This window comes from Puma concolor, chromosome C1 (assembly GCF_028749965.1).
Source record: "Puma concolor isolate L17-30 chromosome C1, mPumCon1.1.hap2, whole genome shotgun sequence".
Lineage (NCBI taxonomy): Eukaryota > Metazoa > Chordata > Mammalia > Carnivora > Felidae > Puma > Puma concolor.
In genome coordinates, this window is record NC_141674.1 from 128,596,120 (window position 1) to 128,623,492 (window position 27,373).

The 27,373-nt window shown below is 42.9% G+C and overlaps 1 protein-coding gene across 1 annotated transcript in view; it reads left to right on the forward strand.

Moving 5' to 3' along the window:
• THSD7B (thrombospondin type 1 domain containing 7B) overlaps window positions 1-27,373 on the forward strand; it is a 1,494,436-nt gene that overhangs the window by 149,502 nt on the left and 1,317,561 nt on the right. The window contains exons 4-5 of the mRNA XM_086718478.1: window positions 3,287-3,326; window positions 4,658-4,709. The gene's annotated coding sequence lies outside the window, so the exon portion shown is untranslated. The remainder of the gene's footprint in view (window positions 1-3,286; window positions 3,327-4,657; window positions 4,710-27,373) is intronic.

The window sequence follows — 27,373 nt, forward strand, 5'->3', positions numbered from 1 at the left end:
GATTGCATTGAATATGTAGACTGCTTTGGGTAATATCAACATTTTAACAATATTTGTTCTTCCTCTCCAGGAGTGCGGGATATTTTTCCATTTTTTTGTGTGTTTTATTGTTATTTTTAACTGCCATGTGCCTAAAGCAAGGCAAGATCCAAGGAATCTTGGCTATATGTTTGCAAATCAACAGCCTTTTGTTAAGGGTCTCTGCTTGTGAGGCACAATCCCACCTCTTTTGAAATATGACTGCTGAAAACTGTCACGGACTTCATAGTCAAAAAGTAAACTCTCCTTACTGTACTTGCTACAAAGTTCACAAGCCTCAGTGTGACAACATTTATCTGCTTTTCCAGAGAGAATAAGTGTTCTGAGCCTAACCTAACTACTCTCACACCACCCACTCCAGGTAGGCTTAGGATCCCAAATCTGTAAGTTACCTCTACCTCATATTGTAATTGTCTATTTGTTCTTCTTCCTCTAGATCTGGGACACATTGAGGACACAGACTGTGTCTTATTCATTTGTTTAGTTTATTGTACTTACCAAGGCATTTGTCACAGAGCAAGTGTTCAATAAACATTTATTGATTGAACAAATGGACACATGAAAAACTGTTTATTGAGCACCTACATGCCACACACTGTGTAAGGTTCTGGGAATTCATTGATGAGTAACACACAGTTTAATTATAAAATAGTGTGGAAAAGGTACAGAGGAGAGGCACCACATCTTATGGGGAGGTGAACTTCAAACAAATAAGGAATGCCATTTGTAACACTCATCTTCTTCATCTCCAAAAGAGTTCTTCTGCCTTAAATTCTGGATATGGCTTGTACTGGACTTGGAGGAAATATGCTTTCTCTGTGTGCAGATGTGTGAGAGGTGTGGATGTGGATGCTGCCTGTCCAAGTGTGCCTGCTCCACCCTAGCCTGAAGTTAGTACAGGGAGGCCAAAGGCTATTTTCCCACCTTCCAAAGGGGCTTGATCAAATGGCTGGGCTATCTATAGAGCCGTCTGGGGCTGGAGTGCAGACAAACAAGTGAGCATCACAACATTGGACCCTTAATTCCTTTGGTATGTGATCCAACAATTGGGAAAACCTGAGTTGGCCTAAGAGTGAGCTTTCCCAGCTCCATCTCAAATCCATGTCAATTTTCAACACTTTAGTCAAGTGAAAGGGACTTGGGTCAAGGTCTGTCTAAAAGATTGGGCTTTAAGGGAAAGTTAGATAAGTAAGTTTGCTGAAAGTCTAGTTATATACCTCTTGGAAAACATGCTAGCCAGACCTCTGCAGGGACCTCATCCCACTTCACATCAGCTCAGCGAGAGGATTTAAAAAAAAATTTTTTTTTTAATGTTTATTTATTTGAGACAGAGAGAGACAGAGCATGAATGGGGGAGGGTCAGAGAGAGGGAGACACAGAATCCGAAGCAGGCTCCAGGCTCTGAGCTGTCAGCACAGAGCCTGACGTGGGGCTTGAACTCACAGACCGTGAGATCATGACCTGAGCCGAAGTCGGACGCTCAACCAACTGAGCCACCCAGTCATCCCTCAGCGAGAGGATTTTTAACAGTGACTCCTAAAATGGACAATAGATGTAGGGCAGAGTCGGAAAGCATGCTACATTTGGCATTACGTATTCCACAGAAAAACAAAAACTAATTTCTTTGTTCTCACTTTAAAAGATACTTCTTATATAAAAGGTTTCTTTGCAAAGAATCACTTAATAGTTGGTAGTTGATCAAGCGAAACAAATTTGGGCTCTCTTGAGTAAATCCCTAAAGAGATTTCCTTCATTTTCATATCTGTGGATTTTGGAGAGTGGAATCTAATGTGAAATGATCTTCAATAAATTTTTTTCATTGATATTCTACAGGGAAGAGTTCTTTTATCTTTATTTGCTCCATAATCTTGAGGCACTTGCTCAATAACCACAGCGTGGGCTTCAGTTAAATATGCAATTCCTGCCTCTGCCATTCTTTTTTTAAAAATTGAACTAGTTTGTTGTGTGCAGTTAATTCTATTTTTTATGTACTTAACCACTAATAACTAGGATCTAGTGCACATGAGTTTCCCTTTTTTGTTTGTTTGCTTGGGTTCTGTGAGCTTTTCCATCATAAACCAAAATAGCCAATAGCAGATGAATTGATGAATGCTACCACTAACAATAACTGGGCAATGTGAGGACAACCAATAGAGCAGGGGTTGGCAAATATCTTCTGTAAAGGGTCAGACAGTAAAAAATTTAGGCTTTGTGAGTCGTTATAGTCTCTGTCATTACTATTTACATCTGCCTTTGTAGTGCCAACTCAGCTGTAGACATATGTAAATGAATGAGCACTGCCATATTTCAATAAAATTTTATTTACAAAAACGGGCACTAGGACAGATTTAGCCTGTGGCTATACTTTGTCGATCCCTAATCCAGAGCAAGTGATAGAGACAAATAACTTTAGCTATGAAAAATATCATAAGGGCCCACCCTTCGAAACTCTAATTTTGCACTGTATCTTAGCATACAGCATCTGCAACTCCAGTTTTGTTTCTTGAACTTTAGGTTTATCGGGGGAGTGAAGGATTAGAATGACAGTGTTTACAGAGGTGTTTAGTGATGAGAAGCTCTAAGAGGTGCCCTTCCCTCTCCTCTCTCATTTTTAAGGTGAAGCCTCTTCTCTTAGCTGGGCCATGGTAATGGGCTGAAATAGAGAAGGGTCTGGGATGGAAACCAGCCACTTTGTAGAGGATCTGTGTCTCTCAGGGGAGCTGGGGTTTGGTACTTAGGGAGAAAGAAGGGACGTACTTCTAAGAGTCTACTCTAGCAGCCCAGAGATGAACAAGAAAAGAGACCAAATTCCCCAAGTCTCTTGGGTGCAAGGTTTGTTGGGGGTTTTGGAGAGGTCAATTCCAGAGCACAGCTTCCAGGCACAGAGTCCCAGATTTTGACTGGCAATTTGTATTTCACCAGTAAAGAAGATCCTGTGGCAGTTCTGGTGTGCTCTTTGCAGCTGTTGACAGATGTGAACAATCCATTGCCATGTGGACTCCTTATAATATTTCAGTGTTTGCTGAGGCAATGATTCCACTGTCTGCATGTGATTTCAGAGGGTAGCAAAAGACCTAGAAAGAAGCGAGAAACTAAAGCTCAGGTGTCTTACTTGGAAGGGGGCCAATAAGTACATTAGTGCATGGAGTGGATGTTGCAGCTGAGACCAAATTCTAAGGTTGATTCTGCCTGGAGTAGATCTGTAATCTTGTTTTTTTGCTCCATCATTTTTTTTTTTTTTTTCCAGGTCTGAGCAAACACAAGCCATCCTTGAGTTCCTGGTTCTGGTAGGTTCCCAAGCGAGCAGCATCTGTTGGATGGAGGAGCAGTTCATGCTTGGATGTTTTTAGAGGGCTGACCCAGCACTGGTGTCAGGGCCATCAGTTAGACAGTGGGAGAGGGGAGCAATGAAGTTGGTAATTACACACCACAGCACCGTTGACCTCCAAGAGCAGGTGGCGGGAGCAAGTGAAATTCCAGGCTCTGTCACTCAAGATTCATTTTCGCTCTTGTGTTTAGGCCTGAGGGGATGCTCACTGATCTGGAAGAGATTGTCTACACTGTTTTGTTAATAATAAGGACAATAAGAAAATGATGTATTTAATACAGAAGGATATTTTTCCTTTCTTTAGTTATTTCAAAGTTGCTATTATATTTTTAAAACCTCTGTCTCTTTATTTCTGTCTCTTAGGTATATATATATATATATATATATATATATATATATATATATATATGCAACATTGGGAAGATCAGGATCTGTAGCTGTAGTAAGAGTTCAATATTTACTGCTTCTCTTTTTATTATTCATTATTATTTTAAGTTTATTTATTTTGAGAGAGAGAGTGTAAGCAAGGGAGGGGCAGAGAGAGAGAGAGAGCGAGAGAGAGAGAGAGAGAGAGAGAGAATCCCAAGCAGGCTCCACACTGTCAGCACAGAGCCTGACATAGGGCTTGAACTCAAGACCATGAGATCATGACCTGAGCTGAAACCAAGAGTCAGACGCTGAACCAACTGAGCCACTCAGGCGCCCCCAATATTCACTGCCTCTATAGAACTGGTCCTTTGGTAAGGCCTTTGCGGCCCTGATATTTCCATTTCTTCACAATTGCCTCCTTTTACAGAGCCACCATTATTCCTGTGTCACAGGTCTAGAGAGGAGGGCTGACAAAGTGACACCCAACCCCGGGCAACAGATTGGGTGAATCTCCTTCAGGCTACCCAGTTGTGCTTGCAGTTTTCAACTTTTCTCTGAGCTGTGGTTCCCAGTTCTGTTCCCCCTTGGTCTCCAGCATCTCTCCCTACCAGTGATGCAGCTTCGCTTCTGGCCTTCAGTGGGGTGCGGAGCCGAGTGAACTGTCTTGGATGACTTCCTCAGTCCTGAGCAGCCCACAGGTGAGGGGGGTGTGGACAGCGGGACATAACAGCTTTGGTTTCCCTAGCTCTTGAGCCTCTTAAGATAACAGACCCCAGTGTGCAATTGATGTTCGGGACAGATAGAGGTCTTGGCAGAAGCTGAGATCACTTTCCAATTTCACTGAGATTATGAAAATAACATTTGTGAACTTGGAATCCTAGCACTCCTGACCCTGAGCATTTTCTTTTTCTTTTGTCACAGACTTCTTTGAAGACCAAGTCACCGTTTCCTTCAGCTTGAGACAATGTTTCAGGTGATAAGAAAAGACAAACTATCAGAAACCCCAGAGGTGCCAATTACCCACTTTTTTCATGCTAACAACTTGCATTTCTACTTATTGGTTTATACAAGAGTAACCATCTCTTTCTCTTAACATGCTGGAGGTGGGGTGGGGGTGGTGGTTGTTCCAAAGTAGCCAGATCAGACTTTTTAATGAGCAAGAGTTGGAGGGGGGGAAAAAAAAAGGTAAATTGACTTTTTACAGGAAACACAGCATTCCTCAAAAACGATTAAACATTCTGTCATCCAGAATATCCCTATCCTGTTGACCTTATTTACAGATTTCATGAAAAATACATCATCATAACATTGATATATGGACCCTGTAGCATCCAATTTCTTGGAGGCATCTGTACCTGATAAGGATGCTGGTCATGCACTCATAAACGTGGGGGCAATATAAATGAGATGATGCCCCATGGAATATAATACACATAGATGCTTTTCTAAAATACACTCATATCTGTTGGAAATAAGGCAATTTGGCTCTCCACCTTGGCTCTGAATGAAATAATGTTCTGGGTTGGGGAGGCAGGTAATAAAAGCCACAATTGTGAAGTGTTACTGGCAGTCCTTTCATTGTTACTGCAAGCTGGGCATACATTTGTCTTCATTGTCAAAGTGCTGGTGTTGTTTACAAGTTAAAGACAAGGAAGCCAGGAAAGCTTATTCAGGTCTCTTGGCTGGGAAAACACCGTTTCCTCATCACGAATCCCAAATTACATTTTGAGCTGGAATTAGGCGACACATCGCTTTAGATTTGGTCAGATTTTCCTTGGTGCTTTCCTCATACCTGCCTCTGGAGTTTGGAGGACCTGCAATAGTTGTGATTAGAGGGTGATGTGAAAACAAACAGAGCCATTTCTGCCCCCACCAGGTTTCAGCTGACTGGATACTGAGAATAGCCTTGGCGTCTAGCCTTTGCCTATTTGCAAAACCTTTACCAACTTTCCTCATCCCTCAGGGGAAACAAAAGGTGGGTGCAGTAATTTTGGAGGTGGAGTGAGGGTTGTTAAACTCCTTCACTGCAGACAGTGATGCAGGTAGAAAAGCTTTATTCTGCATCCAGGCCTCCATCTATTTACAATCAATCTTGATTATCAGGACAAAGCTCAAAACCAGCAGGCACCTGACTCTCAGAGCAGCTCTCACACCTACTGGATGAAGAACAAGAAGGAACTTGTAATCCTTCCTTGTACTTTGGAGAAAAAGCAGCCCAACCCTCTCAATCGGAGGTATTTATGGGAGGGGGTTTGGCATAGCTGGAAGGGAAATGCACACACACACACACACACACAAACACACTTCAAAACAAATCTAAAATGCAAGGGACTTCAGCGATGGGAACAGGGACTGAAATCCCAGCTCAGAGTTTGCAAATCCTCAGTAAGCAAAAAGCACACACAATCTGTGTGCCCCATCCTCATTTATGACCGGTCAACAAAGCAACTGCAGGTGATCTCAACTGCTGATGCTGCTGAGGAGGCCTCTCAGATGGCCGGGCTCCTGCAAACTTATTCACTGCCTCATTAAAGCAATTTCGAAATCAATTCCGGATTTGACAAGCCGTCAGTACATTGTTGCTTCTCGGTGATGGGAGTGACATGTTAACAGCAATTAGACTTTTGCACACGCACGTTGAAGCCTGTTCAGCATATTCTTTATTAGAAGAGCCTAAAAAGCATTATTATAATCATCTAACCTGGGGTCATGGACACATGCTCTATGATCTCTGCCTCTGTCAGCAGTCCCCTTGGTGAAATTTTGCCTATTGTCCGTAGAGATTAAAAGGAAGTGCTTACCCCAGATGCGATATTGGAAAATCAAAGGTCAGAGCAAAGCTTGTGGTAACCTCCATGTTTTTTAATACAAGTTATAGGAGCAATCAGATTAGCATGAACAGATACTGCTCCTTCTAACAGATGGAGCAGGATTCTTATGCAAACGAGGGAGGACAGGCTTCAGTCCTTTGGTGGCCACATGAGTGGCGATGTTGTTATCTCGACTGTGGTTGGCCAGCACTTGGATAGTAAAGATGGCAAAGCCTTCACTCCAGATCAGCAGAGGCTTATCAGTCCTTTATGTCATGGAAAACTACTCTCTTCTGTAATAAAATCATCCTGTCCTGTTTGGAATGGCGCTCTTTGTAGACAGTTCTCTTGGTCAGCTGAAGTTACCAGCGGGAGCTGTGTTCCTCTCTGCTTTGGGAGCCCAGTGGAACCGACTGAAAACGAATATTGTAACCTGATTTTCCCAAGACTCTACCAGCCAAATGAGATCCAGATAAGTCTCAAATCTCATCGGACCCTATTTATTTCTGGGGAGTCTCAAGACAGAGTCTGTCACATGCCCACAAACAATTCTCTCCTGGTCTTCTCTTCTGATTTCTGCTTGGATGGCTACCATTTGAGAGTAGTTTTATGCCCAGTATTCAGTGTGAATAACATCCCCTCAGGTAAGTACTTGTATTATAACCACTTTGAAGACGAGAAAACAGGAGAGTAGCAAGGTTCAGCCAGTGGCTCAGTGTCTCATGGCTACAACACCGGATGCAAGCTCAGGCAGTCTGGCTTCCAGTCTCCCACAGTGAGTCATTACCCTGCTGGCCTCTTGAGCCAAAGCTGGTGCCCACCCAAGGGGACCACCTCCCCAAACTCCCAACGTTGCAAAATAGTCACTGTTCCAAGTAAATATTTATTGACTGACTGATTTACTGAAAATGAATGAATTCTGATTGACTTCATGATGGCCAAATTCATGCAGTTATATGATATTTCAAATTCCCAGGCTTCCCAAGCACACCCAGTTTGCTTACAACTGACCTATTTAAAATTGCAAACAACTCTCAACTCTTGTAGTCCTTATCCCCTTTCCCCACTTTAAGTGGTGATGCTCATTACCACTGACATATGGTGTATTTTGTTTGCCTATCTCTCCCACTACAATATAAAGGCAAGAATTTTTCAATGTTTTGTTCACTGCTGTTTCAGTGCTAGAACAGTGCCAGCAACAAACTAGGGTCTTGATAATTGTTGAGTAAATGAAAGGGTTATGTATTTCAGGTATAAATAGGGTGGGGAATGTGTCCTATCTTTGGTTGAGAAATATATTCAGAAATATATTCACAGACCCATTGATGAGAAATACAGCACAAAAAGCTGGGAGGAATTTAGCACTCTTCTTACCATCTTTGTCACTTTTAGAGAGTCATTTGCTTTTGGTAACACCAAGTCTTTGGTAACACTAAGTAGAAATAGAACTAAAGGTCCTTAAAAGTCCTTGTCTGGAAGACTTCCCACCCCACATTCTACCCACTTAGTGTGACCAGATCTAGAGATTTCCTTTTCCACATCGCTCATTATTAAAGATCTTCCCAGAAAGTACCCCCCTGATCTGATGTTGCCCCCTGACCCTTTGGGTTGCTTCCTGGTTGGCTGACTGCAGGGGCTTTAGAGGGTCCCTGTTGTTTTGTTGGATCAGGGGGTTGCTTAGCTTTTGAAGCAGGCCTGCTCATTGCTCATTTCCCCCAGGCACTTGTTTTTAAAGCCAAAGCTTCAAAGGCAAGCAACATTTGAAATTCCTCAGCTATTCATCCAGTTGGTAAAACTAGATGCACACCCTCAAGAAGCCATTTGTTGCTTTCATCAGGTTCAGCAGATAATCAGGAAGCCACCATTTGGAGGATGAGCTGACAGTTTATCATTAGAATCAGTAGGTCTGCAGAGGGTGTGCCTGGGGTTAATACTTTAATGTTAAGTTTTCCAAAGAGAGGTTTTAGGAAAATTGAGTGTGGAAATTTGCACATGTGTGTGCGTATTTGATGATGATGATGATGATGATGATGATGATGATGATGGTGGTGGTGGTGATGGTGATGATTTTGGATGGTGTGTAGGCAAAAGGCTGAGAAGAAATCATAGCATTTCCATCAAGAAGTTTTCAAAGTGTGGTCCAGGCATCCCCTGGGGGTCCAGAAAACTTTTTAACCTTTTTAGGGGTTCTGTAAAGTCAAAACTATTTTCATAATAACACTAAGATGTTATTTGCCCTTTTCACTGTCATTCCCTCATCAGTGTACTGAGAAGTTTCCAGAAGCTACCTGTCATGTGATATGGCAATAGAATGAATGCAAACACTAGTATCAGAAACCAGCTGTCCCCTATTAAGCCAAACACTAAAGAGATTTGTAAAAAACCATAAAATAATGGTTTAATTATAAAAATATAGCTACCTTCCACAAGGTAGCTCTTCCCCTTTAGTTATAAAAATATAACTTCTCCCTTTAGTTATAAAAATATAGCTACCTTCCATAAATTATATTTTTATGTTAACATATAATAGGCTTATTATTTTTAAATGATTTAATAAATTTAAACAAATTCTCAGTTTTAATTTTTAACACAGTAAAGACTGGAATGAATATATATATATATATATATATATATATATATATATATACACATATACATATATATACACACATATATACATACACATATATATGTGTGTGTATGTATATATATATGTAATATATTGTACATATATATATTCCGCTATATAAAAACACTTTCAGATCCTCAAAATTTTTAAAAGAGTAAAGAGGTTGAGACCAAAAAGTTTGAGAACCACAGTAATAAAGCAGTCAAAACTTGGTCTGAATAAAGCCGCAGAGAATTATACATTTCAGAACAAGAAGGATCCTTGAAGGATGATCTGGTCCAGTCCCCTTGCTTGCTCAGGCAGGCTAGTATTCCTCTTTTTTACATATGGGATTACTGAGACCCAGAAGGTTCACAGGCTTCTCCCAAACTCCACAGCTGTTGAGTGCAGAATTAGGGAAAAGAATGAGGCTGTGGCAAGACTGGGACACAGGTCTTATTCCTTTTTCTGCAGACAACTCTACCCATTACCCCACTCTGCCAGGAACATGAATGGTCCTTATTAAGAAAACATAAACAACAAACATACCAATTTATCTTCTTCTTTTCTCTTTTTCTTTGGCTGTTAAATTTATCTTTGGTAATTTTTCTGGTGGTGGATCTGAATGTGCTAAATAGAACCATTTATTTGCTTAGCTTATTGGGTTTAAAGGCTGTGGTTCTGAAGTTGGTGATGTTGGCCATGCTGGCTGCAGTCCTCACAGGGGTCAGCTTGTGAGGGATCCACCTCCATGCTCATGAGGCTGTTGGCAAGCCTCAGGTTCTGGCTGGCCGTTCACTAGAGACTTTAGTCCCTTGCCACATGGATCACTCCACAGGGCAGCTCACAACATGGCAGCTGGTTTCCCTCAGAGTGAGAGTGAGAGGGGCTACCCAAGATGGAACCCATAGTCTTCTTGTCTCCCAATCTCGGTAATGACACCTCAGCACTTTTGCTATATTCTTATTTTTAGACGTGAGTCACTAGGTCCAGTCCACATTCAAGGGGAGGGGATTATGCGTAGGTAATGAATACCAGGAGGCAGGGTCATTGGGAGCCATCTTAAAGGTTGACTACTACAACCTCTAACCTAACATTTGATCCTCTCACTCATCCAGTGACCTCATCACACAGTGCCTTTTAAGTGTAAATAACCTGTGCTCACTATCTATGGGAAGTCTGATACAAAGGTTAAAAACATGAACTCTGTAGCCTATCTTCCTGGATTTGACCTCATCTCTACCGTTTTGATAGCTGCTGACCTCAGGCAAGTAACGCTGCGTCTCAGTTTCCCACCCATAAGATGGGGCTGATAACGTTGCTCCGTCATGGGACCTGGTGTGAAAATTGAGTTAATACATATTACAGAGCTGTTAAAACTGTGGCTGGCATGGAGTAAGCATCAAATAGGTACTTACGGTTATAGGTTTCCCCCGATATCTGAAAGCAGATATTAGGCTTTTCTGATACCTTAGGGCACGTCTTACTAACCAACGCCCGGAATAAATTGAGCTAAAGCATAGATGCTCACAGGCACAGTTCAAAGCTATGGTGGCTTGATACTGCGTGAAGTTCCCAGGGAAGGAGGCTGGTGGCATGAGTCTCACTGCTCGAGGTGTATGCTGCCTCTATCATGGCTCACGGCAAAACCAGTGCTGAACACTGGTTTGCTTTTCACCTTTTTTCATAAAAGAAAAAATAATTTTGGATTCCTTTTGGTTAGCACAAACAAATACTAATGTAGGGCTTTCATGAAAGTGAAGTGGCATAACGTGAAGGTTTGAAAAGTATGGATAGGGGCACCTGGGTGGCTCAGTCGGTTAAGCGTCCGACTTCAGCTCAGGTCAAGATCTAGTGGTCTGTGAGTCCGTGAGTTCGAGCCCCACGTCGGGCTCTGGGCTGACGGCTCAGAGCCTGGAGCCTGCTTCTGATTCTGTGTCTCCCTCTCTCTCTGCTCCTCCCCCGTTCATGCTCTGTCTCTCGCTGTCTCAAAAATAAATAAACGTTAAAAAAAATTTAAAAAAAAAAAAAAGTACGGATACCTGTATCACTATTATGCACCAGGAACGTTATACAACTTACTTATTGCCAGCAATACCCCCATGAGGTAGGTATTTTCACACCATCTGACTAATGAAAAACTAATGCTTAGAGAGTTTAAACATCTTGCCCAACCAAGGTATATCATCACTGGAAAATAATGGGACCGGGGTTCTTTTTTTTTTTTTTTAATTTTTTTTTTCAACGTTTATTTATTTTTGGGACAGAGAGAGACAGAGCATGAACGGGGAAGGGGCAGAGAGAGAGGGAGACACAGAATCGGAAACAGGCTCCAGGCTCTGAGCCATCAGCCCAGAGCCCGACGCGGGGCTCGAACTCACGGACCGCGAGATCGTGACCTGGCTGAAGTCGGACGCTTAACTGACTGCGCCACCCAGGCGCCCCTAGGACTGGGATTCTTTTTTTTTTTTTTTTTTTTTTTTTAATTTTTTTTTTTTTCAACGTTTATTTATTTTTGGGACAGAGAGAGACAGAGCATGAACGGGGGAGGGGCAGAGAGAGAGGGAGACACAGAATCAGAAACAGCCTCCAGGCTCTGAGCCATCAGCCCAGAGCCCGACGTGGGGCTCGAACTCACAGACGGTGAGATCGTGACCTGGCTGAAGTCGGACGCTTAACCGACTGCGCCACCCAGGCGCCCCAGGACTGGGATTCTTTATTGGGGTTGTATAATCCTAGTTCTGGCCTTCTACTCTTACTTTGGGGAATACACCATGGAAAGAAAATGGTCAGGGAGAGTAAACTAAGAATACACTTAATCTGGGGCACCTGCATGGCCCAGTTGGTTAAATGTCCAACTCTTTATTATGGCTCAAGTCATGATCTCACAGTTTGTGGGATTGAGCCCATGTTGGGCTCTGCATTGACAGTGCAGAGCCTGCTTGGGATTCTCTCTCTTTCTCTCTCTCTCTCTGTCTCTCTTTCTCTCCCCCTTCCCTGCTTGTGTGCTGTGTCTCTCTGTTTCAAAAAAAAAATAAAATAATAAAAACATTAAAGAAAAGAATATACTTAATGTGCTGCTGATGTAATTATGAATTAAAAGGAAGACACTTTTTGATCATGCCTATGTACGCCATTGAGCGTTTTCTAGGACTAAATTAAACTTTGAGAATAATGACTGGCAGCCAGACAGACTCAAAAATAACCAAGTACTTAAGCTATAATTGCTTACCATGTGATTTCCCCATCCTTTCTATGGTACTTACCTTGCAATTAAATGATCAATAGTTATCCTGTAAGTAGCAAGTATGCCCATGAAATTTGTGACCTGGAAAATCAGCCATTATAAGAGTGGAAGTGTTAAATGGTCTGGAAATGATCAGTGAGAAGGTAAGGATGCCTCCTCCTTTTGACATATCTACTGAGGCACTAAATTCAGAGATACCCAAACAAGTTCCCAGGCTTTGAGTTGACACCATCTGCAGCCCTTTCCACACAGGAGCTGGAGCTGCCTATGGTGGTGTCTCCGTCCAGGCTGGAGCGTCTCCTTGTACATCTAGGTGGGGAGGTGCGGCTCTCTAGACCTAGCCAATAAACACCCCATCATCAGTTTTCAGGCCAGTGCATGACTAAGCATGGCCAAGTGTGGCCCGGTGGCCTGCTGCGTTGGTTGCTCTTAGCAGACCTGGGCGTGTTTCCTGTGACTTCCTTGTGGAGAGAAACTTCAGGGAAGGCAAATGTGTGTCGATGGGCCATGGGAGATTGGGGGAGCAACCACTCCTTCCAAGTTTGGTGCAGGCAGACTATATTGGGGTGAAGGCAGCACTGCTGGTCTGTGTATCCTCTCCAGAAAGAGATAGTTCCTGAATTACTCATTCAGGAGTAAGGAAGAAGGGCAAGACCAGTTATTTTCCCTGAAGAACTTACGTCTTTACTGGGCATTTGTGATGGATTCGCATGAGCCAATAAAGCGTGTTGCAGGGCAGTGGGAATATCAGAGTAACTGAGAATATCAGAGACTCTGGAACATTCGGAAAAGGTCTAGTGGGAAGGGTAGGGTTTGAGCCAGGCCTGCAAAGCTTTAACTAGGCAAAAAGGAAGGAAAAACCCAAGCTCTTTGACTTCCTAAGATATGGCCATGATCTTCTTCTTCAAGCCTTGGATCCAGGAAAGCAGCTTAGTGTAGAAAAAGGCTTTGGAATTGGGGAGGCTTCACTCAGAGTCCTGGATCTCCAATCACTAGCTGTTGGGACCTAAAGCAAGTCACTCTATTTCTTTGAAGTTCTTTTCTCCCACCTACAAAACAGGAATAATAAACCCTACTGAGAGTAATGCTAAAGACATATGTACTTATGAAAACATATGTGTTTGACATAATAGGTGCTCAAGTAACATTAGTTCCCTTCCTTTTCACTTCAGGGACTCTTCTGGACCCTGTTAGGCCTGCATGCCCAGCCAAGCAAATTCCTATCTCCACATCATCTTATACCAGTCTTAGTGTCTTGAAACCCTCCATCAAAGCTGTCATCAAATGCCACCTCCTCCCTGACCTTCCTCAGCCCTTCAGCCATAAGAGATCTTTCTTCAAATTCTCCTACTCACTCTGCCAGACTCATCTGAGTCTCACTAGGTTTTTTCTACTAGATTATATGAGTATACTCCCATCTCTTTTGCCAGGGAATAAGCTCCTTGGGAGCATTGATCAGATCAGGTTTATCTTTCTAGAGCCACAGCAAGAGCAAAGACCACAGGGTTGGGCATGGCCGTGCTGTGTTCAGGGGCACAACATCAGCATGGCTAAGAGGGATGGTTTGGATCAGGGCAGTGAAAACCTGGAAGCTCAGGAGCTTCAAGGTATTTGTCCCAATTCTGCTTCCCTGCTTGAGCACGGCACCCTTTCCACAGCCTTTGAGGTTGACTTGATATAAATCTGAGTCTGGTTCACTTTAATGTACTTAACACACAAACTGGAAACTGTCTTTCCCACAGAGCTAGTTATATCAGTTCTCTGGAGGTGAGGTGACTATATCTGGGTCACAGTTTTAATTGGGACAGTCAGCTCTAACGGACATGCTCTAAAAGACGGGTTGGGTGTGCCCATCTCTGCCAATTAGGAAGCTGGCTGGGATTGCCCCAGTGGATGTGTAGTATTTGTTAAACCTCCCGTATAGTTCACACTGTAGGCCATTCTGTCCTCACTTGTTCACAGAATTAAAACTCAAGAGAGAGGAATGTAGCTGCCTGACCCTCCACCAAAGAGTCTCTCCTCTCCAAAACCAGGATGCTTTGAAGGAAAAATTCTAAAGTAGATCTGAGACCGCTTAAATTAGAACTAAAGAAAAACCAATTCCAGGTGATGGGATATGGAGAACACATTTGAGTTGAGTGTCACATTAGCCAGATGGAAAGCGCCTGGCTATTTAAAATTTCTCTGATTTTTCACAGGTTTAGTGCATTTTCAGAAGGGTCTGTAGTGATTATATTCATAATTCCGAAGGCCACACAACTAGTTGTTACCAGAGCTGAGCCTAGTGATGCTATCTTCTATTTACTTTGTGCTTTTTACACTTTTTAAGTCCTTTTGCATACTTTTGTTTCTCAAAACCAGTTGTACGGGGATTACTGTCCGCATTTTAAAGACGAGGCAGTTGAGGTTCAGAGTCAGAGTCAGCTGAATGGTAAAACTTCTAGTGAAGAGCTGCTTTCTCTGTTCATCTCTCCTTGTCCCCTCCTGTCTCGACAGAGAGTTTGTAATTAGCACTGGAACCAAGTGTGGGTGTCTGCAGAGATGATGTGCTGGGGTTCTGTGTATGTGACAGAAGGAGAACCCTCAAGGACATGACCACCTCGGGAGACTGCAGGAGCGTCATTTATCCACCACTGAACCTTGGAAATCCCCGGGCTGTGGAGCCCGGGACCGCTGTGCCTTCCCCAAGAAGTTCAATGGCAACACTGCTGGCATGCTATGTAAACCTCAGGCACACATTTTCAGACAACCGTTAGCAGGCCACAGAAGTTCCCCAAGACACTTGGTAAACCTTCGTCAAATCTGTTCTGACTTTGTGTGGGCGGCTGGGTTTCATCAAGAGGGTGCCAAAAGCAGCAACCCCAGTAGGGCTGAATCTGGACAGAGCAAGCCTCCGCTCTTGCCTTCCTGCCTCCCGTGCTCTATAATCCCCCTTTCTGAAATGCAAACCCTGACCCAATGCTCACATATTACACATGCTCTTTTAGGTGCAAGCTTTGCTGGAATGAGATATTATGAGATCGTTTCTCTAAATTTATTCTCAGATTCTGCAGAATTACCTGTGAGGAAATCGGCTGTGGGCTCTGTTGGTTCTTAAAACACACTTAAGAGACGCTATCCACTTGGCATTGCTACTGGGTTCAGTCACTTTTCCTAGTGATTTCTGCAGTTAGTACTGAAAGGCAGACAGATTGTAGTTTTAAAAACTTGATGGTGGGGCGCCTGGGTGGCGCAGTCGGTTAAGCGTCCGACTTCAGCTCAGGTCACGATCTCGCGGTCCGTGAGTTCGAGCCCCGCGTCGGGCTCTGGGCTGATGGCTCAGAGCCTGGAGCCTGCTTCCGATTCTGTGTCTCCTTCTCTCTCTGCCCCTCCCCCGTTCATGCTCTGTCTCTCTCTGTCTCAAAAATAAATAAACGTTAAAAACAATTAAAAAAAATAAATAAAAACTTGATGGTGAAGTTTGGAAAAAAAAATCTTTACTTGTCTTCAATTTTCATTTGTCGAATCCCACCTTTCCCAAAAAGTTACTAGACTTTGCTGGTTTCATCACAGCAAACAACAAACAAACAAACAAACAAAAAACAACCACAAGAAGCTGCTTTTGTCCACAGAGTGAGTTGCTGGTAGCTAGGGTCAGGGCAGCCCGCATCATGAGTTTCAGAGACAAGCCAGATGGCTTCATAAACAGATTCCCTGGGTGGCTGGGGCAGAGGTGAGGACAGACGATGAAGATGGGGGTGTAGGAGTGAAGCTGGAAATCTTTCGTAAAGACAGGAATGGGAAACAGGGAAGCAAAACATCTGTGTTGGTGTTTAAGAAAGGCTAAGTAATGGGGCTGCTGGTATCAGACTGTTAGTATCTGTAGGGGACCTCAAAAGACAAGTGTCTAAAGTTCCCATAAACCTCAGATAGATAAATCCTCTGGTCTTTCTTCCCAACTTTCAAAAACAGTGTGTATTACTCAAGAAAAACCACAAAGCTTTGAGCTGGCACTGGTTAGCCCAATATAAGGTCAGATTTTGCATAGGAGATTCAGAGACAGGAAATACACTGGCGTAAAAGCAGTCAAGAGGGCACTGAAATAATACCACCATTTCCAGTCTTCACACCAAGACATGCTGTCATCTGTGTCATCTGTGGGCTTTTTTTTTTTTTTTTTTTTTTTCTGATGGTTTGTTTGCAAAATGACTACAGCACATTAGTATTGCCAGGGAGCCTCTGTTGTGAATTTCTGCAGGATGGAAGGAGGGGCAATTTTGCCATGCAACCTGGAATCTATTCTCAGGAGGGAGGTGGAGGAAGGAGATGCTGGTCTGACCAATGAGTCTGTGTAATGACTCCCACACTTAAACAGAATAGAACATTGGGATCTTCTCTCATCAAGAGTGGTGTCAAAGTTGCCCCAAAGAAAATACCGCCATCTCTGCACATACTTACCAAACAGGTCTTTGGGACAGCGTCTTCACTGTGTGCCTTTTAAAACTGTATGCCTTTAGAGCATCATTCATCTCTGACAATTCTGCCAGGTTGGCCTGTTAAATTTTCAACTATTGAATTTTCATAATCCTTTTGTAAATGAATATGCTCCCAGCTGGCTATTACTCCCGAGAAAACTAGGAAGTGATCTGAAAAAGATGATAATTTATGATAATATAAAGCAAGACCAATTGTTCCTTTTGGATTAAACAGTTCAGAGTTGAACTGAAGTCCAGGGACTTGAATTTCTAATCAGTATTATCCAGTGTTAAAACTTTCTGGGCCAGTTTGGCCATCGGTAAAATTACTATTTAATAGATAATCAAGTGTATTTCCTGAGAAGGGTTAATCTAAATATATTAGCTGACCATGTCTTACAAGATTATTAATTAAACTTTTAAATTATAATATTCTCTATTAATAGGTATGTTCTGATTTTAGGTTGAAGAGTCAGATATTTCCACATTAATTCAACATATCTACAAATTAGATTTAATGCCAATATCACAGGAATGGTAACATCAAGGTGATGTTTATAAACAAGGCTTATTTAAGAATTTTGTGGACTTTGGGGCGCCTGGGTGGCGCAGTCGGTTAAGCGTCGGACTTCAGCCAGGTCATGATCTCGCGGTCCGTGAGTTCGAGCCCCGCGTCGGGCTCTGGGCTGATGGCTCAGAGCCTGGAGCCTGTTTCCGATTCTGTGTCTCCCTCTCTCTCTGCCCCTCCCCCGTTCATGCTCTGTCTCTCTCTATCCCAAAAATAAATAAACGTTGAAAAAAAAAAAAAATTAAAAAAAAAAAAAAAAGAATTTTGTGGACTAAACTACTACTCCCAGAGATCCCCAGTCTATACATATCGAATCATACACATTACAAGGCACCCACATTTCACATTAAATACACACATACACATGCAATTGTATGGATTTTTTATAAACCAGATTTAAAAATCATGTAGTTACTTATAACTTATTTATTTGTAATTGGCTATAGTTTCATGGCTATGATTGATGTATACTTAGAAATTCTTTTGAAGTGGAAAAATCTGACTTATAAATTTTTTCAAATGTAATTACATTTTTATAAATATTGAATTTAACAATTAGTGACATCACCATGTTTTTTATATTTGTAGGTATTAAAGCATTTATTTAGATTTTGTGATTTCATTTTTTTTTTTTTTTGTATTTTGAAACCAATACATTTTTTGCCCTCTAGTTTCTAACATTTCTATAGCTTCTTGAGAAGCTATAGTGCCTGATATTTATAGTGGCCCTGTTTATAAAATCATTTATAAAGTCATAAAATATCTCAGAAATTCATAAGACATTGAGCAAGCATCATTGTACCATTGTCACATTTTGTGTCTTGTGCTCAGCAGCTGGATTACATGGGTCCAGGAATCCAGAGGGATAAATCGGGTTGGCCCCTCATACTAACAATCCTAGTCCTAGGACCTAGTCCTAGATCACCTGGTCCTAGTGATCTACTTGTGGAGTTCAGATTTAACATCTGCTGAGGTACAAGTCCTGGCTTTGGTGAGAGGGGCTAGAGAACTACCAGCACAGGATCAAGTATAGTTTCTGCTAAAGCACTCTAGGCTCCTTTTGCTGATGGACCATATTTGCAGGAATGACTGACTCTGATTGTCATTAAGAACTAGGATTGCTGCTACACAGTAGGGACAGGAAGCAGTATGTTGTGAATGAAGGGGATTTGTTGGGGTGTCTCTAACAGCTTCCAAAGCCTGGTGTTAACTGTAAATGAGCAAGTGCAACAGCTGCAGTCCAAGAACAGTAAAGCAACTGGGATGGGTGGTTGAGGAGGGAATGGAAGGCTCAAGAACACGGAAATGTTAAAGTAGATTTGTTGTACAAAACCAGAGGACCTACCGCTAGGCTGAATTCTCCTCAAGGGCTTTACAGAGCACACCCTTCACAAAAACACTATGGAGAACACTAGTGAGGGAGGCACCAGCTTCATTTTCACAGACCTTGTAAATGCCAGGGCCTTGGCACTGTTTCTATGGTGCCTAGTGGATAAACAGCCTTGTTTATAAAATTGTCTGAGGGGCATGCAGGTGGCTCAGTTGGTTAAGCACCTGACTCTTGGTTTTGGCTCAGGTCATGATCCCACGGTTTGTGAGTTCAAGCCGTGCATCAGGCTCCATGCTGACAGTGCAGTGCCTGCTTGGGGTTCTCTCTCTCGCTCCCTCTCTCTCTCCTCGTGCCCTGCTTGTATGCTCTCCTTCTTTCAAAATAAATAAATAAACTTGAAAAAATTCTCTGAGAGCTTCTTTTAGGAAGATCAATAGGGACCATCTCTTGTGCTTCTTAGGCTGATACTCTTAGAGAAAGAGTTCTGAATATCATGGAATTTACACAATAAAAAACATAAAAGTACCATAAGGATGGTAAATCCAGATTCACGGCACATGAGATCATGAGTCTGATTTCAGTAGAATTCTTTCTTACCCAGCCTTATAGTCAACTTTCAAGATCCGCTCTCATCTGCTGCCTTAGTCCCTTCCAGCACATATAACCAAGTCTTGCAATACTTTGGTTATATATACTGTTTCCTCCCATAGCAGGGGCTGCATGTTCACTTGGATTGTGTTACAACCTGAATCCAGGTTTTAGTCTGAAGGCAGTGATGGGAAGCAAGGTGGTCTTGAGGAGGACAACCTACAAGGCACTTACCCCTGGTGAGGCCCTTTTGCTGTTTGTAGGTGAAGAGAGGCTGGTTTCATCTAGCAAGGGAGAGGGAGCTTTGTGGTAGTCTGAAGATTAAGAAGATTCTGAGCGTTCCAGTTTGGCAGCTCATCTACCCGAGTGTTCCCGTCCTGAGTTTCTCTATCCCACAATTTCTATATTAGGATTTTGACTTTTTCCGAGAGACCTGCTGAGGCTGTGTATTCAGTCTTCTTTGTAGCTCTGCTGCTCTTATTATTAAATTCTGGGCATGATTTTCAGCACAGCCTGCCCTCTGGCTGCAGGAAATAAGCCATATCTCCTAGCTCAAAAACTGCAAAGGAGGCATTTCTTCACAGGATGTCCCAAAGTTGATAGTTGACTGACTAGAACGTCTCTTTTTCTTTTTCTCAAAGTATCTAAAGCCATTGACAAGATCTGTATAACTCCATAATTCTTAAAATTACTATTGCCTCTACCATTCAAAGGTCACCACTACCACATAAGCCAATGCTTCACCTTCTACCCATGTTTCATCCAAATTGGCCACCAGTGAGAGTGTTGGTAATTGTGATGGTACAGCACACCAGGACTTACTTCATTACTATCAGCAGTGGAATCTTTCTGACCCATGAATCAGAATTCCAAACCCCATAATAAGGGTCTTCTTTCTAGGGCCACTTCTGGTATCCATTGTCTTAACCTGGATTTTCACCAAAAGTGTGATCCTGAGACAAGAGCTTACATCCAGAGTATTTCATTTTATTTTTTTAACTTTCTAAATGTTTATTTATTCTTTGAGAGAGAGAGAGAGCATGAGCAGGGGAGGGGCAGAGAGAGGAAGACAGAGAATCAGAAGCAGGCTCCAGGCTCTGAGTTGTCAGCACAGAGCCTGATGCGGGGCTTGAACTCACGAACTGCAAGATTATGACCTGAGCTGAAGTTGGATGCTTAACTGACTGAGCCATCCAGGTGCCCCCAGATTATTTTAGGAAGTGACCCCAAGGTACTAGGAAGAGTGTGATAGCCAAAGAGGGAAAGTGAATTTGAGACAACATTGTTAAGTTAATGATTTGGTCATTCCTCTGGGAGACTGGCACTTGATTCCAATGGGGGTCCTTCTGAGGGGTTGTGTAGCATGTGCCTCAGGAATGTCTGCTTAGGAGACACAGGACAGGAGTATTTATTCAATGTATCCACTATCTCCTTTTCTCCATTAGTCAAGGTTTAGCTTATGGGGTGTTAACTCCTTACACTTCCAGGCTTATGCACCTGTTAGAAATGCATGGTATCCCACATGGCAATGCAGAGAAGTTCTGGGGCAGCTGAGACAGGGTATTATTAGGCTATTCCTGCCCATACTGGTGTCTTGTCATTGGCTAAGATGTAAAGGTGAGCCAGGAGGACATGAGGCAGAGCACACATCATGTCCCCTCAGGACCCATCTAAGACCTCATCTGTTAAGCTGAGACCAGAATAGAATGTAGAAAATGTATCCAATGGAGTGTGTGCTATTCTCTCTCTCTTTTTTAAATGTATGTGTAGAAAAAGGCCACATTTTGTTTTCTTTCTTTTTGTGGTTTTTTAAACAGTTAAACCATGGAGATAATAAAATACTCATATAAGAAAGTCATTTGTGTATTTCAAAGGAAAAGAATAGTAAAGAAATGAAAGGAAAACAAAGGAAAGGCCAGTTGCCCAAAGGACTTAGAAGTAAAATCTGACCTTGAATGACTTGTATTGAAGATACTCTACCCTTCTGTTCTGTGGGAGCTCTTCCTCATTGTGCAGGTCCCAGTTCCTCTCTCCTCTGTGTTTTCTCCAGCTCCTTCCACTTTCCCTGACTCTGCAGGTCCTGACTCTCCCCCCAGGGTCACTCGCTCTCTCACTTGTGCTTCCAAAGCTTTTGACACAAACTTCTGTTCCAGCATCTGCCACATTGTACAGCAACTTTGACCTTCCAATAGACTGGGGCCTTCTATCATTTTTTTCCCTTGATGCCTTTTCTAGCACCTCCTATGAACTCAATTTCTGAATTTCAGTCATTGTATCATTTAGCAGATGAGCTTTCAGGGTCTGCTATGTGCTGGACACAGTGGAAGAGACCGCATGTTGTAAGACCCAGGTCCTGCCCTCCAGTGGGTAGGCCAGGAGTTGGCTGATTAAAAGTCCAACCCCATTATAAAGCCTGAAATCCTAATTTCAGCTGTTAGACTGATGGTCCTGAGGGGAATAAACTCTCGAGGTGAGCCAGGGAGATAATGGTTCCATCAGAAGTGAAGACACTTCTTCACTTCTGGAGCTAGGAGCTTGGTAACATTCCCATAGGGGTCTGAACACACATGTCCCACCTCATGCAGGAATGTGTTGGGAAGGTCCCAGAGCAATGCCCTTGCCTGAGTCAAAGTGAACCTGGGAGGGGAAAGACAGGGATGCAGGGTATGGATCAAATCAGATTGCTACAATCTGTCCAGTTGTATTCAGAAATGAGGAATTGTTGGTGTCTTCCTTAGAACAATTGTTCCTCAGAATGAGAAGCAATTTAAACACGATCTGCACTGCCTGGCTCAACCCAAGTTCCTTCCCCAAACCTTTACTCGATCCACACCTGTTGGCCTTCTATCCAGGTCAGGCTTCTCTCCCAGAAGCAAAGTCACCTGGTGCCATTAGGACTTTTCTCTTTTAAGCGGCACTAATCAGGACTTCTAGGCTGGGCTGGCCCTCAAATCAGACTGCAAGCCTTCAGAAAGAAACACCCTGGAGGAAAGGATGATTCAAAGATGCTGCTCGCACTCTGAGTATCAACTCAGTTTCAGTTCTAGGTCAAGAGTTCAAACAGCCCAGACAAACGATCCCCTGCTCCTTCAAAGTCACATCCCTTTGTGCCAGTCTGAGGTTTCTGGTCAGGTATTTGTGAAAGCTTGTCTAGACCTCACTTTACATATGGTGGTGTGTTCTGTTCACCTGGAAAAATTTCATGAATTATTTTGTAAGCATCCAGATGGTCCAACTTGTCTGTGGGGAGAGAAGTGGCTGTCTGATTTGTCACTTTTATTCTTTTCTTAAATTGAGGCAAGTTTACATAACACAAAATTAACCATTTTAAGGTATACTATTCAGTGACCTTTTGTACTGTCACAATATTATATAACTACCCCCTATATCTAGGTTCGAAACATTTTTATCACCACAAAAGGAAATCTCATATCCACGAAGCAGCCCCTTCTCCCTCCCTCGCTAGGTGCTGGCAACCACCACTCTACTTTCTGTCTTTCTGGATTTATCTATTTGGATATGTTATCAAAATGTCATCATACAGATGGAAACTTGTGTGTCTGGTTTCTTTCTTTCAGCACATTTTCAAGGTCCATCCATGTTGTGGCACGTATCAGAGCTTTTTTCCTTTTTATGGCTGAGTCTATTGTATGTTTATACCACATTTTATTTATCCATCCTTCACTTCTATTTTTTTGCGATGTCTCAAGATCCTGGACGTTGGGGAGTCTGAAACTGGGTGACTGGGGCTATTCTTTGTTCTTCAAAAGGAGTAGCAAGTCGCAAAGGAAATGAAGACAGCTCAAGGTGTAATTCTCTACAGTCGACACCTTCAGATGAAACACACATTTAGCTGGTCACAAATGCTTCCTTCTTCTGACTTTGTTGTCAAAGAAATGTAGGAAGGATTGTTGCTGTATTTTATTTTTTTCTTGTTCAAGATAAAGTACCAAGTTTGAATTCCCTAAAGTGGGGCTGCCTTTATCCAATTAGATAGCTTCTTAATGCTCTTAAAGTGGACTTTTTCAGCACGATAGAAACACAGTTCTTCAAATCTCTCAATATAAATACAGCAGGGCTCAGACAGTGAGATGGGACAGATACCTGCCTAGGGTAGGGTTTGGTGTCTGGATCTGGCTTGTCTCCCACTCTTGGGGGCCTAGCCTCCACATTATCTGTAGCCCACCATTTGTACCAACAGGACCAAAGACCAAAGAAGACCAAGAGAGCTGCTCTTTCTGTGACGCATTTCCTCACCCTGCCACAAATTGCAACAGGGGAGATGAGATAAAGAAGAGGAACCTCAACAGAAAGGACTAAGTTGGGGATGGATGTAAACAGCAGGTTGGCCACACAGTGACAAGAAGGCAGCTCGTGTAGTTAGGGCTGGCTGGGAGGAGGGAAAAGCATCCTTGGGGGAGGGGGGGAGGGGGGGAAGTTGCTGTGTGACCCTGGGAGGCCATTGGAGCTGAGGGATCAGCCAGGCGGAGTGTCCCCTTGACTTTATCCCCAGAGGATGGACTCCTGGATATCAAAGCAGAATTTTTACTGGCAGATGTTTCTAGAAGAATCTTCCCCAGAGTCCATTTACCTGAATGAAGTACTTACAGTGAAGCTGGAGTCTGAACCTGTTATTAAGTGTGATTAGTAGGAACAGTAGCATTTGGGGTTATTTGTGTTACAGCTGAATCAGCAACACTTTCTCCATTTTAAATATCACTCTGGGTTTAATGTGCTGATGCCATTCCTAACTTTGAGCTTGGGGTCTTAGCCCTTTCCTGGGACAGATGTGAAGCCCTCCAGCATTGCTTTATCTGTAACCCCCCCCCCCCAACAATGCCTTGTGCCTGGAAAAAAGAGAAGCAAAAGGCTGGAATGTGAGTTTTAAGTTAGTTCTTGCCTTGGGCAAGTCATTTACCACCTAAATACTGTGATCTCTGAAATGAAGGGAGCCGGAGAGTGTTTCCCAAGGTATGCTCTGTGTATGCCAACTTCTGTAAGTCACTGGCTGATAGAGGATTCAAAGATTCAAAGGAGGCTTTGATTCCCCTACATTTCCAGCCTGCCCTCAAGAAGTCCTCGGGCAAAGAAATGCAGATAAGTGAAGGCTCTGAAGTGGTAATAAGGCCTGAGGGTTTAGGTGCTGTACTGGTGGTGTAAATTTCCCTGGTGTTATGTATTTAGGATGTTGTCAGTTTTTATATCAAAAGTAATGGTCCGGTTGAACCGAAGTTTAATTTATTATTGTTGCTGATGTTATTTGATATTTAGTGTTATTTCCACACCATGTGTCCTGAAGTGGAATTATCTGGCCAAAGAATACTTTAAAACTTGTAATGGTTAGGACACTGGTTAAGCTGTTGAAAGATAAGCCTGAAATACGGCGATATTCCAAAAATACAGTGACTTAACAAAGAAGGAAGTTTACTTCTCTTACATACAAGAGACCAGAGGTAAGGGGTCCAGGGTTCAGGGTCCAAGGGGCAACCCTGCCATGTCCTCACCAACTTCCACTGCTGGGCCTGGATGGCTGCTGTGGCTGTACTCATGAACCAGCCCACAAAGGGAGGAAAATGTCAAGAGGGTACATGTGCCTTCTTTAGTAGGGCATGACCCAGAAATGCCACACATTCTTCTACTCACATCTCACTGGTAGAACTTAGTCACATGCCTACATATTAAGCTGCAAGACTGTAAAATGTAGTCTGTGGTTTGGCTATGTGCCTAATTAAAATTCAGGGGTTTGTTTTAAAGACGGAGAGAATGATTGTTGGTGGGCAGCCATAGTCTCTGCCAGAGGACTCATGCCAAATTATTTTCCAAAATGATTTGTGCTAAAGTTCAGTTTCACCAAAATTGCAAGGGCATGCCAGTTTAAGAAGTGTTTACTAAGGATCTTTTTTTGTTGCAAAACATCCAGAAACCATGGGGATATTGATGGAGAAGATGCAGGAGACCATTTTTGCACACAGAAAACAGCTAGAGACAGGGATTGATTTAAGTGCTGAACCATTTGGTTCAGACCCTGCCTTTCATGGAAAGGATTAGTGGAAGTTGGAGCATGCAAGGGTTCCCCTGCAGGAGGCAAATTCGGGTGGGGTTTGCAGGAAGGATGATTTTGCTTATCAGCTCTTGATTGTTTCAGCTTATAGGGCCAGGGGTCACTAAACTTAGTCCTCACTCAACCTTCAATGCCTAGTAGCCCACTCTAATGTTTTATTAAATCTTTCCACTGCCACCAAGTAGCAAAATGGTAGGGTTTTGAAATGTAGTTCCTTTTCCTGGTCTTCGATGGTGTATTGAGTGGAGTAAAGGAATCACAGGGAAAGAGAACTCAGGGATGCCAGGAGGTGAAGCCCGTTTATAGATTCAGGGAAGGCAGGTCTTCCAGCTGCTGAGGGTGTGTGGTTCCACCAGGCCACACGGCACCCCCTGTGGACAGGGAGCTCTCTAAAGATTGATTCAACGGCCCAGTTACTAAATATCTTTAAGTAGAAATATTCCCTTTGGGTCCTTTTCCTTCATGCTCCATGAGTTGGAGAAGGGAAGGTACTAGTGTGGTAGTTGGATGAATGGCTGGAATGAAATAATATTAACTGATAGTACAGGCAGTTGAGGTTCTAACTATAAACAAACTTTGTCAAAATTGGGAAGAAGATACTCATTTGTGCCCCACCTCTCCTAGGATTTCCATCTCTGCATTCTCCATCAGAATTCCCATAGTGTTCACACCCTCTTCTCCAAAATGTGTTGTTTGGTAGTATCTCATGTTCTCCATTTTTCTCTTCTCACTTTCTTATCCTACTGTGAATGATGCGTGTTCTACTTTCTTATTCTACATTTCTGGAGTCTAAGCCTATCTTCTCATCACTCTTTCTTCCACCCCTCCATCTATCCTTTCATCCACCCATCCATCCACCTATTCCTCCATCCCTCCATCCGACTAGCCAGCCATTCAGGCAAGCTAATTTAGTCTACAGTGTTAGCAGTTTTAAAAGTCTTAACTTTAAGCCTTCCTCACTTGAGTAGGTTTCTGGCATAACAGGCTAATGGCATAGTTATTTGCAAAGGAACATATGGTAAATTTAACTATCTCATATTCTTTGTTTAATCATAGAACTAGTTAGCTTAAATCTGTTATGTCAGGGTAAAAGCAAATTTGAGGATGATTCTGCTCAGTTCATAGTCACCTCTGCCTAATTGTCATTATAGAATGTGAAATAAACCTGCAGCCATGGCCATAAAGGCTCTGTTGCTTGGAAGGCTCAGGCAGGTTTGTGGTAGGTGAGGAGCCTTTGCAAGACACCTGCCTGGGTTTTGCTGCTGACCTCCTTGGAGAGTTTCAGGGGTGGGGTTTCTTCTGTGGTCAGGGCACTGGGATTGTGGGTATGATCTGTCCTGTCATCACTTTCACTCTGATGAGCTTCATTCGGAAGAACTTTAGACAGCCTTTCACAAACACAGGTCAACGTGGGAAAACCAGTTCCACTCTATGGGACTGATTTAATCTCTTTGTGTAGAGGCGGATCTTGGGAAATAATACACTTCTTCTCACGTCAAGCATGCAGGATATGACAGCCCACAGCCGCTCCCAATGCATGTTGGGTTTTCTATCAGGGGGCCCCTTGGCATCTTGGGACAGCCAGCTAAAGGTGTCTGTCTGGCTGAGGCCCTAATGCGTTAGTTACCGCGGGGCTTGGTGCCACTCAGCTTTGGGTGTAATTAAATAATCTGTAGCTTAGTGGGATATCCTGCTTGCTGTGGGTGACTCAGAGCTCCCTGGCAGCTGGTTGAAGCTCCCTGGCAGCTGGTTTTGTTTATAGCAGGGTTGCCCACTCATTCTATACCCCCAACTCCCTATAGACCACTCCACAGGTGGCCCAACTTTTGATGCAAATAAAAGTTTGTCAACTGTCGCTTTCTTTCTCCTGTGTGTGTGTGTGTGTGTGTGTGTGTGTGTGTGTGTGTGTTAAAACTTATCTAAACAAAATTAAGCTGTGGGAAGTCCATTAATAAAAGGTTTCCATTACAA